Genomic DNA, 15,496 nt, shown 5'->3' with positions numbered 1-15,496 from the left:
TGGTTAAAGGCAGCGTTGGTCATTTTCGAAAACAAGCATGATTTTGAAAGTAGCGTTCCCTCAGTGCTTCATCTACACCCACCCCCTCCCCTCTGTGCCCCCTCAAAAGCCACGCCCTTTCACTCACATGCAGAATATGGAACTTCTTGGTGACTGTCATGGATAGGTCATGATTTAATATTTTGAAAGCCAAAGGCCAATTGGACTATTGGTGCTAAACCAACCTGGCACCCTAACCACTGTGCATAGCGTCGTTATTCAAGTACATATTCTGTAGAAGAAAGACTAAACCATCTTTAAAAGAAGAATTAAGAAAAGAAGCAGCATGCTCTTCTCAAACGTCTTCAGAGTCCTTGAAAACTACAGTAACTTTATAACCAACTGTTCAGGGCATAGACTTCTGAATTGCTTAATATGTTTTTTTTTTTGCTTTTCAAGTATGCTTTCCAAATGGACTTTGCATTATGTTTTTAGTTTCACTTCATGTCCCTTACCTCCGATCCAACCTTGGCCCCTAAATTCACATCGGCCAGAACACAGTGTAAGATTAGTTTCTTTATTCTCCTGTGAGGAAATGATTTGAAAAAGTCAAAAGGTCGCGAGTTATGAAAATGACATACAGAACATGATTTCTGCTGAGATTTCCTTTTACAGTGAAAGTTGTTGAATAAGTGTTACTCGCCCACGTCTTTTTTAATTTAAACTCCTCTCAGCTACAAAAAGTCTGCAAGAAGTCAGGGTTGTGACACGGGAGATCAATACGGATCTTTATCTCATAGTAATCTTCTTTCAGAATAGTTGATTTCAACCTAAGGTCCCGCCTCTGACAAGGCAAATAGCCAATCATTGTTTGGTATTTTTTGGGATGGCACTTGGATTGGCAACCCCTCTGGAAACGCCCCCGTTCCCCAATTGTCAATATGCTGTTAGTGTTCTTTCAAGCAGTTTCCAGAGCTTGTTCTTTGGAGGTCTGGTTCATAAAAATGCTGTGTAGCTCTAATCTTTGGCTTTTGGAGCTGCTGTAGTCAAGGTCAGAGTTTAACGATTTGATTTACATGGGCATTGAAACACATCTGACATTCATATCTGCAGCTTCAGAACATGTCGGTTACAGGTCGAGCCCTTTGTGTGCGAGTCTGTGTTGACATTACTTCCCTTTGTCTAAGCCTGTTATCTTTGTGCCCCACAGTTTGCTTCACTCGTTCCAAAAAGCCACTCTACGTGTCTTCAGTTTGGAGCATATTAGTCTCCATGGTAACTACTTTTTTTTTTTTTTAACCAATATTTCAACAGCGCCAAATGACCCTGTACTGTTACTTGTAGCTTCTCGCTGCTTTGTGTGGAAGTGTTTTCTTTTTACGAGATTAAATGTTCAAAGGCAAATTGAGGTCCTGCTGGGTTTTATCATCTAGATATTGAATAAGCATGTGTGGGGAAATACCAAAGTGTGGTACTGTAACACATCTTTTGAAAACCGATTATGATGAATTTCTTTGCTTCTGAGGGGCCGGGGGGATATCAACACGTGAAATGTCAGGGGTACTGCACCATTTTATCAGGCATGAACAGGGTGTAGAAGGCAGCACTGAACACATCTTACTGCTGTTTGATGCTTGATGTGTTATTTTACCAGAACGATATTCCTGACCCTTTCATACAGCACATCTGACAGCAGAACATTTCTACAATTAGTAGAGCAGGTCGTTTTCTTTTTCTTTTCTTTTTTTAAATGTGAGCATGTTTTGCTTCCTTCTGGTTCTACCTGCATTTTGTATTGAGCGGTATCTGCTCAGGGATTCCCCCTGGAATATTTATTCCTCTCTTCAAACCTTCCCACAGATAATTGCTGGAAGGAAGCGCCCGGGAAGGTCAGCCAAGAATCCCGCCGTAGGTGCCAAAGTGAAAATCTACAGGACTACAATTACTTGGACAGACTGAGGCTGCGGAGCAAAGTGAATGACAGGTAGGAAATAATTCATACGAATCACCTGCTGTATTATGAATAACCACCTGCTGAGAGGACATAGCACGGTCAGTTATCCTCGGAATTGCTTCTGAATAGCCCTTTTCGTCATTTGTTGGTAATTGCCTTAATTCTCTGGGTAATATAGTGAAATTAACCTCCGAGAACATTTCTTCCTTATGGCATTTATTAGACAAGGTTGAAGTTGACATGCCAACAGTCACGCAATTATATTTAGATTATTCTACTCCGCTCGCAATTTTGGCTTCGTCGTTTGATGTCGACACTTTAGAGGAGAATTCTCGCCTCCACTCATAATTCATAATCTTTGTTTTACCAAAACACACACCGCAGAATCCTTACACGAAGGGCATCCTTTTAAGAAATTTCGGGATCACTCACTTCTATTTTCTATTTAGGATACATCTGACCTTGTATAGAGCAGACATAAAAAGGCTGTCAGTCAAGCCGTCGCGCCGTCTTTGTTTCTTTGTGCTTGTCATTCTCCTGAGGAGTCGAGCCGCCGCCGCCGACTTAAATCTAGTGATTCGACGCTCCTGGCAAAATGCTTCTCTGTCCTTCTTTCCACACCGACTCGACGGCCGCCTCGGGGAAAGGTGGAAAGAAGGTGAAAAGAAGTTTTAAGAGGAGTATTTGGATGGTTCTAGAATATAATCAAGGCCAGGAGGTGGTTATAAAGTTGAGTCTTTATTAATGAATCAGTCAAACTTAAGAATCTGACCTCTCATCAATATTTAAAGGTCTTGTGAGGAGTCTCTAACTGGTGATGACACATGATGAAAATAATACTGATGCCTCTGTGAGCTACCAAAACAAACCAGACCTTCAAGCTTAGAGATCGTTCTCTATAGTTCGTTGAATGACTTTTACTGTTCAGTGTTCTCAAAAGCAATTTTGACTTAATTTTTTTTACATTTAAAGGGAAAGGCCAGAGGGGGCGCCAAAATCAACTAAAACCAAATCTCAGTATCTTTTTCTGTTAAAGGTATCATATGCAACTATTAACACATTCATTTAGCAGACATCAAATCTTAACACATTATATCGTTGAGTTAGGACTATTAGGATTAAGTGAAGTCAAACTCCCTCTTGGTTTGTTGTTCTGAGCGCTGTGTTCACACCGACAGGTCAGCGCCTCCTTTAGCTTGTTATGAAAATAGAAAACAACGGCATTACATAAACAGCAGTTTACAATCACTTTTTAAAGGCCCTTTTGCCTTTATTTTGATAGGACATCTGAAGAGAGACAGGAAATGTTGGGAGGTGAGAGTGGGGGATCACATGCAGCAAAGGGCCGAGGTCGGATTTGAAACCTACGGCCGCTGCGGTGAGGACTATACCCTCATTACATGGGGGGGTGTGACAGAACCGCCAGGCCATCTGGTGCCCCAATGATTTTAATTTTGTCCACAAAGTCTTAAGCAGTCTTAAGGGGTGCTTCCTGCATCCTTCAAATTCTGTTTGTTTTAGAAGATTAGTCTTATTCTGTGCTTTTAATAATTTAACTATACAAAGTGATCCATTTCAAAGTAGAATCTGGCCTCACAAATCGACTTCACAACAACTCAAAACTTTAGGCCCGCTATCAATACCAAGTTTCCGATCAATACCAATTATTTCATACGCAGACACCAGATGACACCATGCAGGGAGTTATTAATGCTTCCTGATGCTGCTCATGATTAGTGATCATAATTGCACCAGCAAACAAGTCCTTATGTCCATTAATTTAAGTATGAATGTGCTAAAATGTCCTCATTTTTCATCATAATCTTCAATTCACCATGTTTATATACTCGGCTAAATACACCATTTAGTTTTCTGAAAAGGCCTCAAATGTGACCGTCAGGATGCTAGCGGTTAAACAGAGATACAGTTCACCTTTAACATCATGCTTTAGTTTGGGTTTCACCATGTTGGCATCTCACAGAGCCATGCGTGCCGCCTCAGATGTCCGTGCATGTTGTTGACCGCGGTGTTTAGGGGCATTTCAGACGTTTGTGCATCTAACTGCCGAGCTGGCCGAGCGACTCAAACCCCTCAGCAACAACATCAAACATCACAGTATCTCACTGCTTGGCTCAGTTTCACATACACAGATCAAGGCTACCACAATGTTGTTTTTTTTTCTTCTTTTTCCTTACAGTTGATATGGAAATGTCACATCATTTCAAAGAGAACTTCTGTTTTATTCATGTCTAATATCCTTTTACTTCTCACTGTGTCATACTGGCCTGGAAGGGCTGCCATAAAGCAAAAAAAAAAAAAAGCTCTACTGTCAGAGATACAGTGCACTCTATATGCAATTGTTTGGCAGCATATAATGTGAAAACCTGACATAGAAAATGTATACACTTCTTACAAGAAGTATAATTCGTAAATGTACAGAATGAATTTCTGAGTCTGGATTTGAAACAGATCGGCAGGAGGAAGATGTTTTATGCAAATTTTGAAATATAAAAAAAAAGGCTCTATTTACACTTATTTAAAAGCAGAATAAATGTAATGCCTTCCACCTTTTCCTATCCAATTGTAACACCAGCTGTTCCATTCTTCCACAGTGGATTTGTTTTTGTTCTTCAACAGATGTTACTGCTGTTCTTTGAAACATCAAATTATTTAGTATCCTAACTTGATAACAAGTTGACATGACTACGTCTGTGTTGTGTACTCTAATACTGCTGATTCCAGTTCAACTTGTTCCTCCTCATACTCCAATTTATATCGTGCATTTCTTAATAATGCTGATGACACCGTCATTAGTTTCTGTTTAGTGTCTCTCTCAAGCAAGATATCTAAAAGCAATTAGAGAGGAATGTGTAGATAGTTACATGAATTTATCTAGGGCTGTGATTAACTAATTATTTTTATTATCCTTAATCTGCCCGTTATGTTCTTGATTAATTGATGAGCAATACAGCAAAATGATATCAAATACTGAAAGTTGCACATATAAACTTTATTAACCAACGATGACGAAATCAAACATCCCAAAGGCATACATAAATATTCAATGGACCCCAATGGATGGATCAATGGATTCTATTCTATTCTATTCTATTCAAGCAACACGGTCGTCGTCTCTCAACCGGAAGGTCAGGGGTTTGACCCCCAGCTCCTGCAGCTACATGGCCGATGTGTCCTTGGGCAAGACACTTAACCCCGGATTGCTCCTGCTGCTTCGTCGACGGCTTCATAATGTGTATGAATGGGATTAGTTACTTCTGATGGTCACTACACAGCAGCCTCTGCCATCATTGTGAGAATATGTTGGTGTGACCTGCGGCGTAAAAGCGCTACACAAGCTCCATTTACCATCTTTGTATCTTTTACACTTTACAACAGTAGTTTCAGTGTCGATCTAATAGCACAACAACTGGGAGAATGGCGTCCATCTCAATTCCACAGAGCCCCCTGGTTGCCTGGTTTCAAACAATGCCAGACTTTCATCCAGGGTACCATGGTGTGAGTTTTTATTTTATCCCACACCATGCTGTTTATCCTAAGATTTAAGAATAGTCGTGTGCCCAAACCCTACCATGCACACCATCATAAGTCAAGCAGAAATGTACCAGCTGTTAGAAAGAAAGAAGACATACACACTTTGACAGGGTATACCTAAAAACATGCTATGTTTTGTGTCAAATCCACCTAGAAAAGGACAATAAATACAACTATTACCTGTGTTTGTGCACTCAAACTTTGTGCCATCAACGCGTAAGTCAGTGCCCCAACTGGGCCACCCCAGTCAAAAAGGTCTGGACACGCCCCTGTATACACACCAACTCTCGCCAACAATGTATTTTCTGTACCCAAAGACTTCCACCAGATGAAAAGGTAGAGCATGTATGATGCATTAGGTGGAGAAGAATGTGTTGTCTGGCAGCAGCAGTGGACTTAAATACAATGAATGTCATATTGGATCTCATTTACTATTCTCCTAGCTTGTTACAGTACCCGGTCTGGATTGCTTCAGTACGACTGCCATCTTCCTCGAGGGCCCTGCTTAATGTTTCCATGATTATGTCTGGTTGCCACACCTTATATATCTCTGTTCTCAATTAAACATGGCTAGAATGGGAAATTAACATAGGGCACGTCATAAAAAAAGGCTTGATAAGAGAGCTAATACAATTACATGAGAGTGATTTAAAAAGGTTAAATAGGTGATCTATTACATTGATATTAAATGCATTCAGACTTAATTTAATTTAACAGTGCTATAATGCTCTAGTTAAAATATGTCCTAATAGTGTTTGGAGCCTGCATGTATAACGATTAATTATTGAATAATTGTTCATGCATTTCAACTCTGGCAGGCTCTGAAGGGTGATTTATTTTCTTCAGTGGCTGTACAGAGATAGGGCTTAATTACAGTGGATAGCCTTATCTCCCCTCTCTAATCCTCTCTTTGGAGTCTCCCGCGTTCACGCCATCTAGTTGTCGATATCATCAGGCTGTTGGCGGAGCCAGACAGAGAAAGTGATCCCCAATTTCTCTGTCACATTAAGGCTCATTCATGAAGTCTCCACTGTGGCCCTGATTTAAGAACTCCAAAGTGGGAGGAAAGAGGAGGCGCTGAGTGCCTGAAAAAGCTTTTTCCCTCATGGTCTGAGGTCAGCGCGGGCTCGGCACATTACCCACTTGTGCAGTCTTTGTCGGCCGGATGGAGTGAAGAACAAGGGGTGGTCAAATCTGATCAGATAATGGGCTCAGTTTCCTGCCAGGAGCAATTTGTTGCGGATATTATTGTACTAATCTTGGCAACTCCATTGTTTACAACCTTACTACAAGTCCAAACTGCATATCTGTTATTCACAACTTAAAAAAAAAAAAACATGGCGCTCCAAACTGATTCGCCCCGGCAGTGGTGACTCATGGTGTCACCACTTCATGGCTCCTCGAGGTGGTGCTTAAGACATGAAGGAAGGTAACGAGATTGGAAGTATGGCCAAAGAACAAGTTGGCTGCAAGATGAAAGAAAAGGAAAAAGGGAGGAGATGATCAGCGGTGAAAATGAGTGAATGGACGACGCGCTACACCAAAATCCAGCAATTGATGCTGTTTTCTACCATTTTAGGAACATTTGTATTCTTCAATTAAACATTTCATTTTTTAAAGCAGATTTGATCTTTTGCCCGTGTGAGCTTCTTTCATGTGAGGATTTGCTGCTTTTACTTGTCATACGGAACAGTAAATGAATGGTTTTTTGGGTTGTGGACGATTGGACAAACTAAAAAGGTAATTTGAAGACTCCACTTTGGGATGTTTTAATTGTAAAAGAGCAGTTCTTTGAAGCTTTTGGTCTTGCCCCTGGTTAGCGGATGAACTTGTAACTACTGTAGTTGTAAATCTGCCAACAACACTGTATGTTTCAATAAAGCTGCCTTTGATTTTTTTGATTGAGCCTTCAGTGGAATGACAATCCTTGCAGAGAGTGGGTAGCTAGACTGGGCTGACGAGAAGTTAACTAAAGGTTTGAACATAAGCCTTCCAAAACCTACACTAGAAAGTTGACATGCATGGTTGATGAAGTGGAATCATACACATTGACTCTCTCCAAGTCCTTCCCTGCCCTTCCTTCCTGTTTCCCGGGATGATGAACACAACACTGGAGATGCTCAGTATGCCGATTTCTCGGGGAGATGACAGGGGAGGCTGGATGTTCTGCTGTCCTCTCATTGGCTGAGTGAATTCATGTTTGTCAGGGGCTGCAGGCATTACGGTTTGTGACAAGTCTGGGCATTGTCAACATTGGAGGTGCTGCTGTATTCACCGTTTATTTATTTTTTGTGACCGGAGAGAGGAATCTCAAGCTGAACGCACCGACAGATTCTCTCCTTAAACATCATTCTGTCGCGTTCAGGCTCGGTGACAGCTCTACTTGAAACTGACACATCTCCCAACGCAAAGAGACAAGTAAGATAACTAATTAGAGCAAGAGATCCAACACAAATGTTTAATGAAGAGACACCGGAATAATAAGTCTTCTTTGTCATTAGCCTTTTTTCTATCTTTGAGTTGTTATTTCACCCTCCCCAGAGGGATGAAAAGTCGTCTCTTGCTTCTGCAACTTTTAAATGTTAAAGTTTTCTTTAATTGCTATCCACAGCTTATTTAAATGATAGAGTATACCTTCCCCTTGGATTTAATAGTGTATATTCAAAGATGAATACATTTCTTAAGGCACATTAAGATAATTTGATCTCACTTCTTTTTGAACCAATGTTTTCTTTTTTCTTAATCACATCTATACTTGATCATTTCTGTTATTAAGCTACATGGGGACCTTTGTTTATTTCAGTTTGATGGTTACAAATAGTAAAACACTAATTTTTAAACACATTCTCTCATTATTGTAAAGTCTCATTTTCCTACTATAATCCCAATTTCCACATACTCCGTGCTCCACGGTTTGTCAGCGCCGTCCACTACACCGTAGTTCGCTGCAACTAGTCAATGATTGCGTTTCCACAGCGAGCGCCTCAGTCCGTCTCTGGAGCCTAGCCAGCAGCGCCACTACACTCTGCTCCGTTTTAAGTATGTCGCGAGTCTATTCCGACGGAGCCCATTCCAGAAACGACGTTATTAAGGAGACAGGACAGTGGATAGAGTCAGACATTGGGGAGAGAGAGAGAGAGAAAGAGAGAGAGAGTGGGGAATGACATGTGGGTGAGTAGCCACAAGTTGGATTCGAACCCAGATATCAGCCTCTGTCCATGGGGCAGCAAACTAACCACAGGGCTACTGGCACCCCAAATAATTCAACTTTCCTTTGCACTCATACGATGTAAGAGGGGATTTCTTTGGGCATTATTCTTTTATCTCCGTCACTGAACCTTATATTTACTGTCTTATAACAGCTAATTTACATCTTAGGTACATACTAACGTTCAAGTCATTACCTATTAGCACTTAAAGGCTTTATATGTGATTTTTTGATCCAGCAGATGTCGCCCTTGAGCACCAGCATGAAACCAAAACAACTCGCGCTGCATTGTTGTGTTAGCATGCTAATGCTAGCGATCTTTATTATGCTGGTATCTTCACACTGCATGTAAATTTACCTGAAATGAGCGTGATCTAGAAACACAGTTAAGCAGTGAGTACAGTATGTTATTCTTCTTTTCTCTAGTCCCTCAATTAAACAACTTTTATACACGAGGGGAGGAGTCAGCCGGCCGTCCTGGCGATGTAAACAAACTGAAGATAGGACTCTGAAAACTCTGAAAACATCACAGACAGTGGGACTCGGGTGTTACAGAAATTGTAGAAAGTCATGACTCACAGAGTTATTTTCAGAGGATATTCTTGATCTCTATTACATTTAAGTGTGAAAAATCGCATATTAAGCCTTTAAATGAAGGGAAAGCTAAAGAAGAAAGTCAGTTCTTCAGTCAACAACCTTATGTGCACTTGGCCTGTATTGACAGTCACAGCAACCTCCTGTTGTGCTTAAAAGTGAGATTGTGTTCTTTGTTTCACCTTTGTCTGACTTGGAAAGTTTAGACATGAATCAACTATCTTTACCAACACTGAATTTCAATATTGGCTGTCTGTTTCTCCCCCCATATATTATATTTGAGTCTGGATCCGCATGAAGTAAAAGGCCACACAGCTCAGACCCCTATCAGACAATTCTTTTCTCATTGATTTTTAAAGCAACTTTAATTCATGCTCATCTCCCCCCCTCCCTCCTCCCTCCTCAACGTTGCAGCATCCCATTTTTTAAAAAGAAGGTAATAAAACTAAGCCGTCCTCTCGCCTGAAATGTAATCAATATTCAAACGAGCTGGCTGATTTCTAGCTGAATACCATATGCCGGCACCTGATGTTATAGTGATGGTAATGGCACTGTCAAGTTTGACAATGTGGAGAAAGCAATACTGTCATTCCCCATATTCACTTTTGAAAATCTCATTTTGCTTTCATCTCTTCACTAACACAGAGCTGTCAACACGTAATTCAATGAGTGTCACCTCTGCGCTTGAACATTTTCTTCATCTGTTTTGCCAACAGTGCTCACACCCTCCAGCCTACTTTACTAGTGTTGAGTTAAAATCGTGTTAAAACCACTTTGCTTGTGATTGTGTTTCATTAATATGCAAAACTCGGTCCTACCTTTGGTATAAACCATTCTTTTTTTGCCTCGGCTTCTCGGTTCTTGGTGCACATTAGATCTGAATGTGATGTGTTGGTGTTTACGGTAAAGCCACGACAATAGCTGCCTGAAATGGGCTGTCAGATTGGAGGAAATGGAAACCTGTCATTGTGAGAACACTATCTACAAAACATATATACATGTGGTATACACTGCACCCTATACAGAGTAAGCATTCCCTATGTATCAAACTGTGATATATCTTCTTCCTTTGTGGCACAGAACTCTATTGGTGTCCAAAAAGTATCCAAACACATCAATGAGCCAAACTGTTACACAAGGGTGATCACAATAAAGATAAAGATACACTTTATTGATCCCCCATGGGGTAAATGTATTTGTCACAACAGCCCAAGAAACAGGAATATTATTATCAAAAATAACAAGAAGTTAAAAATCAAACATGTACATCAGTTAAATAAAGGGAGAAAAAATACAATTTTCAGGATTTTTCCAGATTTTTCCAGTATTTTCAACCTTTGTAGCTACATATTTTGGTATCTACATTACTTAAAGGTAAAACTGTGCGGAAAAGTTTGGGATGCTAAAGTGGGCTTGAGTTTAAGATTTCAAAATATTTCAAATAAGGGCCCGGAGAGAAAATACCAGTTTCCCCTCTCAGTAGAGCTCCTTGTAAGATGACACCCATCATTCAGTTCCATTAGCTAATTATGATCATGTAACATGGTCAAAACCTTCCCAACATGAGGAAATATAGACTAAGAGGTGTTGTGGTTTTCTGATGTGTAAATTCTGCATTGCCAATGTGGATGAGAAATCCTTAAACACATAACAAAAAAAATGGAACTTCAGCTGATGAAAATGTGATAAAAAAGCAAACAAGAAAATGAACCTGAGGGTGAGATTGTTTTGTCAGCAGCTGTTTCAAGCGACATATCTAAGCCGCTGAAAGACAGGACATGTGTAACACAAAAAGGGAAAATAACACTTACGTCTCTCCTGAGCACAGTTTAAAAAAAAAAAAAAAAAAAAAAGGTAGACATTTTCTTTCCTCAGACAGGATTTGAGTCACATTTGTAATCTCTGTCCTTGTTAAAAGGCAAATACTTTTATCTGCTGTCTTTCTTTCCCGAAGATCCGGAGATTCAAACGGATCATTTACATACAAAGGGATGATCCCCCCTCCCCCTTCCTCAGCTTGTTGAAGGGGATGAGAATTATCCGCTGTAGTGCTACTTGTGTTGTTGGCTTGTTTTCACCACAAGACGTGTGAACAACACTTCACTTGTTTCCAAGCAGGCCGACACTACAGTCATTTTCATCAGCACTCTTGTTCAGGTAATGTTCCTTCAGGCTGCCTGATTTCAGGGCTTATCTTGTTAAGAGCCCCCCCCCCCTGCCTCGTCGCGGATCTGCGCGGCTGTCAGAGGCACGGCCCGCACATATCAGGGCTGTTATTGGCGATGCTAGAATGACACTAATTAAAGTCATTGATGTTAAAAAATCAAGCGCCGCGCGTCCCGCTTGTTGTGTCACAAAAAGCTCAGATAGCTCCTCAACCTGGCCCCCGTCGTGTCGTTATCATGTCATTTGTTTTCAAGCCATGTGGAGAAACTAGCATGTGTGTGTCACTTCATTAAAAATAAAACACACCTCAGGACGGCAGAGAGCTCTGCTTGAGCTATTTACATTTTAATTTGAGCTGGGGCCTTCGCTTGCCTATGTGACGTGCTATAGCTCACTGGTTCAAACTTTAATCTAGCTTTTATTCCAAGGGAGAAATAGAAAAAAAGAAATTCTATTTATAAAAGGCCTCTCTTCCCTCTCAGCTGGCTGTGGTGATGTAATTATGTTTCGATTCATAATTTGAAGTCAAATACATAACATCTTTAAATGTTAGTGTTTTCAGCTTTAAAGGAGCAGTATGTAACTCTGACACCTAGTGTTTAAAACGGGTACTGCAGTCCAAATTCAAAACATTGGAGACAGCTTTCTCCCCCCGCCCCCTCCTCCCTCTAGAGTCGATGCTCACGCAGGTCACCATGTGGTGGACTCTGAAGCTTCAGTGTTTATCCAGCTCTGCATGGGTCTGTAAACCTTTCTGTGTTCTAACCTCTCTCCATTTTTCAAAAGCATCTCCAATATTGATCCTAGTTTGAGCACGTTTCTGCTCGTGGAGCTTATTAGAAACATGCAGAGGCTTTTTAGGTCGAGTACAATCACTCCTCGATTGCTGGCTTCCATCACTGCAACACCTGTTGGTTTGCCGTTTGCCCGACCAAACGAGGGAGTCCTTCCTCGTGTTGCCTTAAAACTTTTGAGGAGGACATACTGGCTGCTGCGTTGTTGTCAGAGAAGCCAGCACTTTAACACAGCATGTTTCCTTAATGTCTGATGATACAGTAAGGACATGTTATGATTTAATTCAGCAGTTATCTTACAGATTGGTCCTTTTATGAAAAATAATGTTGAGTCAGCCATTTTTGAATCAGGAAGTTTGATAGTTTAATAATAATACATTTAGCTAACTAACTGACTAACTAATTAATAATAAAATATTTAAAAGCGCCTTTCAAGACAAACAAGGACACTGTACAACAATCAACATTTAAAAAAACAACGATGGATAAAATCAGCATACAATAAAATAAATGAAATGTAGGACAGAGTAATTACAGTTAAAATGTTAGAGTGAGTAGGCGATCTTGAACAGATGGGTTTTGAGTCTGGATTTGAAGATGGGGAGAGAGTAGATACTTGTGTTGTTGTTGCCAGGGCCAGAGTGGGACTCACTTTCAGCTGGTAGTTTCATGGCTCAGACCCGCCCACATTAGTTCACAAACCTTTACTGGAGATATATCATTTTAGCCTCACTAGTACATACATTCAAAACCTCCTCCCCTTTCAGCTCTTGTTCGGTCTCTTTTCAGTTTACCTGGTACGTTTACTCACTTGTTTTCTTGTGTGCTTGTGAAAACATTGCTTGGGTTAGGTTTGTTTTGTCGTCTTCTGACCCCCAACAGCAAAGCAAATGAAGCCAATAATAGTTCAGTTAATTGGTAAATATTTACACATATTTACACATTTATTGGAAAAAAGACTCAATGTTGTTTGTAATAAGTAGCTAAGAGTCACCCAAAGGATCCTTAAGACATGACTAACAGGCCTGATGCGACCCAACGACCATCATTTGAATAACCCTACCTTTGGGGCGTAATGCACTGACAACCTTTGATTTGAGACTTTTGCTTCAGTCGTCACACACCTCACCTCTGTGTTGTTAAATTGACTTTCCGGATGCTCCATGCATGTTCCACCTTTTATTTATGGCCGTAGTAGCATCTGGCGGGCAGCCACAGCCCGCCGCCCCTCCCTGCTTAAGATGCAGCGGAGCCTCTGTGGGTTAGGAGGGCCAGCTCTATCAATCTGCTCCCATCCGGCCCCCACGTTCCCCAGCGCGGTTAATCACTGCCACTAATTAGTGCTAATTACTCATGGCTGCCCGGGAGAGCCCCCCCTCACTGGCTCACGCTGATCTGAAGGTCCTCTGTGGTGCCCTGCTGCTTGGCATTCCTCAGGTACAGGACGTGGGAGGTGCTGGGGGGGACGGAGGAGGCTACAGGGGAGCTCATCTTTTCTAATTTCCCTTTTTTTTTTTTTTTGGGCCGGTATTATTCAAAACATCCCCAGTGTGTAGCCTCCTCCGGCTGCAGGTAGAAGGCCTCGTCCCAGCGGTGCCTCCAGGGCTCCAGCAGACTGGTTTGTGCTGGTCTGCTTTGGTCTGGCTGGTGGCCTTGTCTGCATGCACAGGCCCCGGCCAGGCCTAATGAGCCAGCACCTTTTTGCTCCCTCTGTCATTAATTGTCTGCGGCCGTGACTCTCCGGGTTGCGTCGCGTTTGGCTGGCTTTTTTTTTTCCCCTCAGTAATTTTGCTTTAATAGATTCAATTTGCTTTCATTTGCTTTGTATTGATTTATTTGTCCTGCTTTGTCTTGTCAACCACAAAAAACCTATAATTTTTCACAAAACTTTGTGAGAAAAACGTCTGAGACACAAAGCTCATTTAATTTGCTAATATTGAGCGAGTTATTAAAAAAAGAAAAGAGGAATGACAAATGATGTTGATGTGGTTAGTAAGTGAGGCTTGACTAAAGCTGAACACATTCCTCTGCCGGGAGAAGCACACACAAAAAATACTCCAGATTTCCCTTCAGTGCTGACTGTGGAGCTTAATAACAGGTTGAGAAGTCTGACGGGTCATGCTGCTAAATGCTATCATTTGATCTGTCAGGTTTTAACCTGTCCAAAATGCACAGAAATCTCAGTAATTCAAGGAAGTGGAAGGTGAGCGTGTCACGCCAACCCTAAACAATCATACAATGACAGCAGATTTGGGGGGAAATGAATAAATTGGTATTTGAGAACATCAGTTTAGACAAAGAGGTGGAGGCTGGCTCTTAAATAAATTGCTTTAGCCTCTGTCAGAGGGACGTGGAGCACGACACCGAGTGTCACCGGGAATCAACGGGAGTGTAAAGCCTTTACCTCTCACTGACCTCCAAATGTGAAGTGTCCAGCTGTAGTAACTGTGACAGATGAACCAGCTTTAGTCATCACACACACACATACACACACACCAACACACACACACACACACACACACACACACACACACACAGACCAAGTCAGACAGATTCAGTCTGAAAGTTTCAAAAAGATATAAGTTAAAAAGCTCTGAGGTCGCTCTGACTGAAACAACACGATCCCACAGAAATATGTGAAATCAAATCGACCTCTTCACCCTGCATTACACGCTGGTACTTTATGTGCAAAAGTTACGTGTCTGCACTACAGAAGCTATGTGGTTACAAGCTTCACGTTAGTCGAGGAGGAAAAACGCCCTCTTTTTCCAACATTAATGTTGTAAAATGAGAACAGTTACATTAGGTCAGAACACCATGAGGTACTTGGTGAGGTTGTTAGAATGATCTTAGTCTGTGTCCTAAACCACAAACCATCTTACTACATACTCAAACAGTTTATATAATTCATTTATCAGATTTTTATCCAAAGACATCTAGTTCACAAGAAAGGAACTAGAGAGGAGAAAACAGCGTCAGCTTTAAGTCCGATCGGACTCGCAGGTGGTGACAGGCAGAACACTTTTATATATCATCATCAGCGACAACATCCACAGCTGTTCTTGACGGTTCCAATCATCATCAAAGTCATCCTCAATATCAACAGCATCCAAAATAATCCTAACTGAGTAGGTGTTCATGCTGGATCTTTAGCTTTTTCTTAAAGGTGCAAAGGGACTCTCAGATATAATGGAGTTTGTAAGATCGTTTTTACCACCAGGGGGCGACAGAGGAGAAGAGTCTAGCGAG

The 15,496-nt window shown here is 41.2% G+C and overlaps 1 protein-coding gene across 1 annotated transcript in view; it reads left to right on the top strand.

Annotated features, from left to right (window-relative positions):
- LOC109994097 (RNA binding protein fox-1 homolog 3) overlaps window positions 1–15,496 on the top strand; it is a 441,124-nt gene that overhangs the window by 39,497 nt on the left and 386,131 nt on the right. The window contains exon 2 of the mRNA XM_065965158.1: window positions 1,840–1,963. The gene's annotated coding sequence lies outside the window, so the exon portion shown is untranslated. The remainder of the gene's footprint in view (window positions 1–1,839; window positions 1,964–15,496) is intronic.

Source organism: Labrus bergylta, chromosome 16 (genome assembly GCF_963930695.1).
Source record: "Labrus bergylta chromosome 16, fLabBer1.1, whole genome shotgun sequence".
Taxonomy (NCBI): Eukaryota; Metazoa; Chordata; class Actinopteri; order Labriformes; family Labridae; genus Labrus; species Labrus bergylta.
Note: the sequence above shows the minus strand (reverse complement) of the source record. Positions and strands in the feature narration are given on the sequence as shown.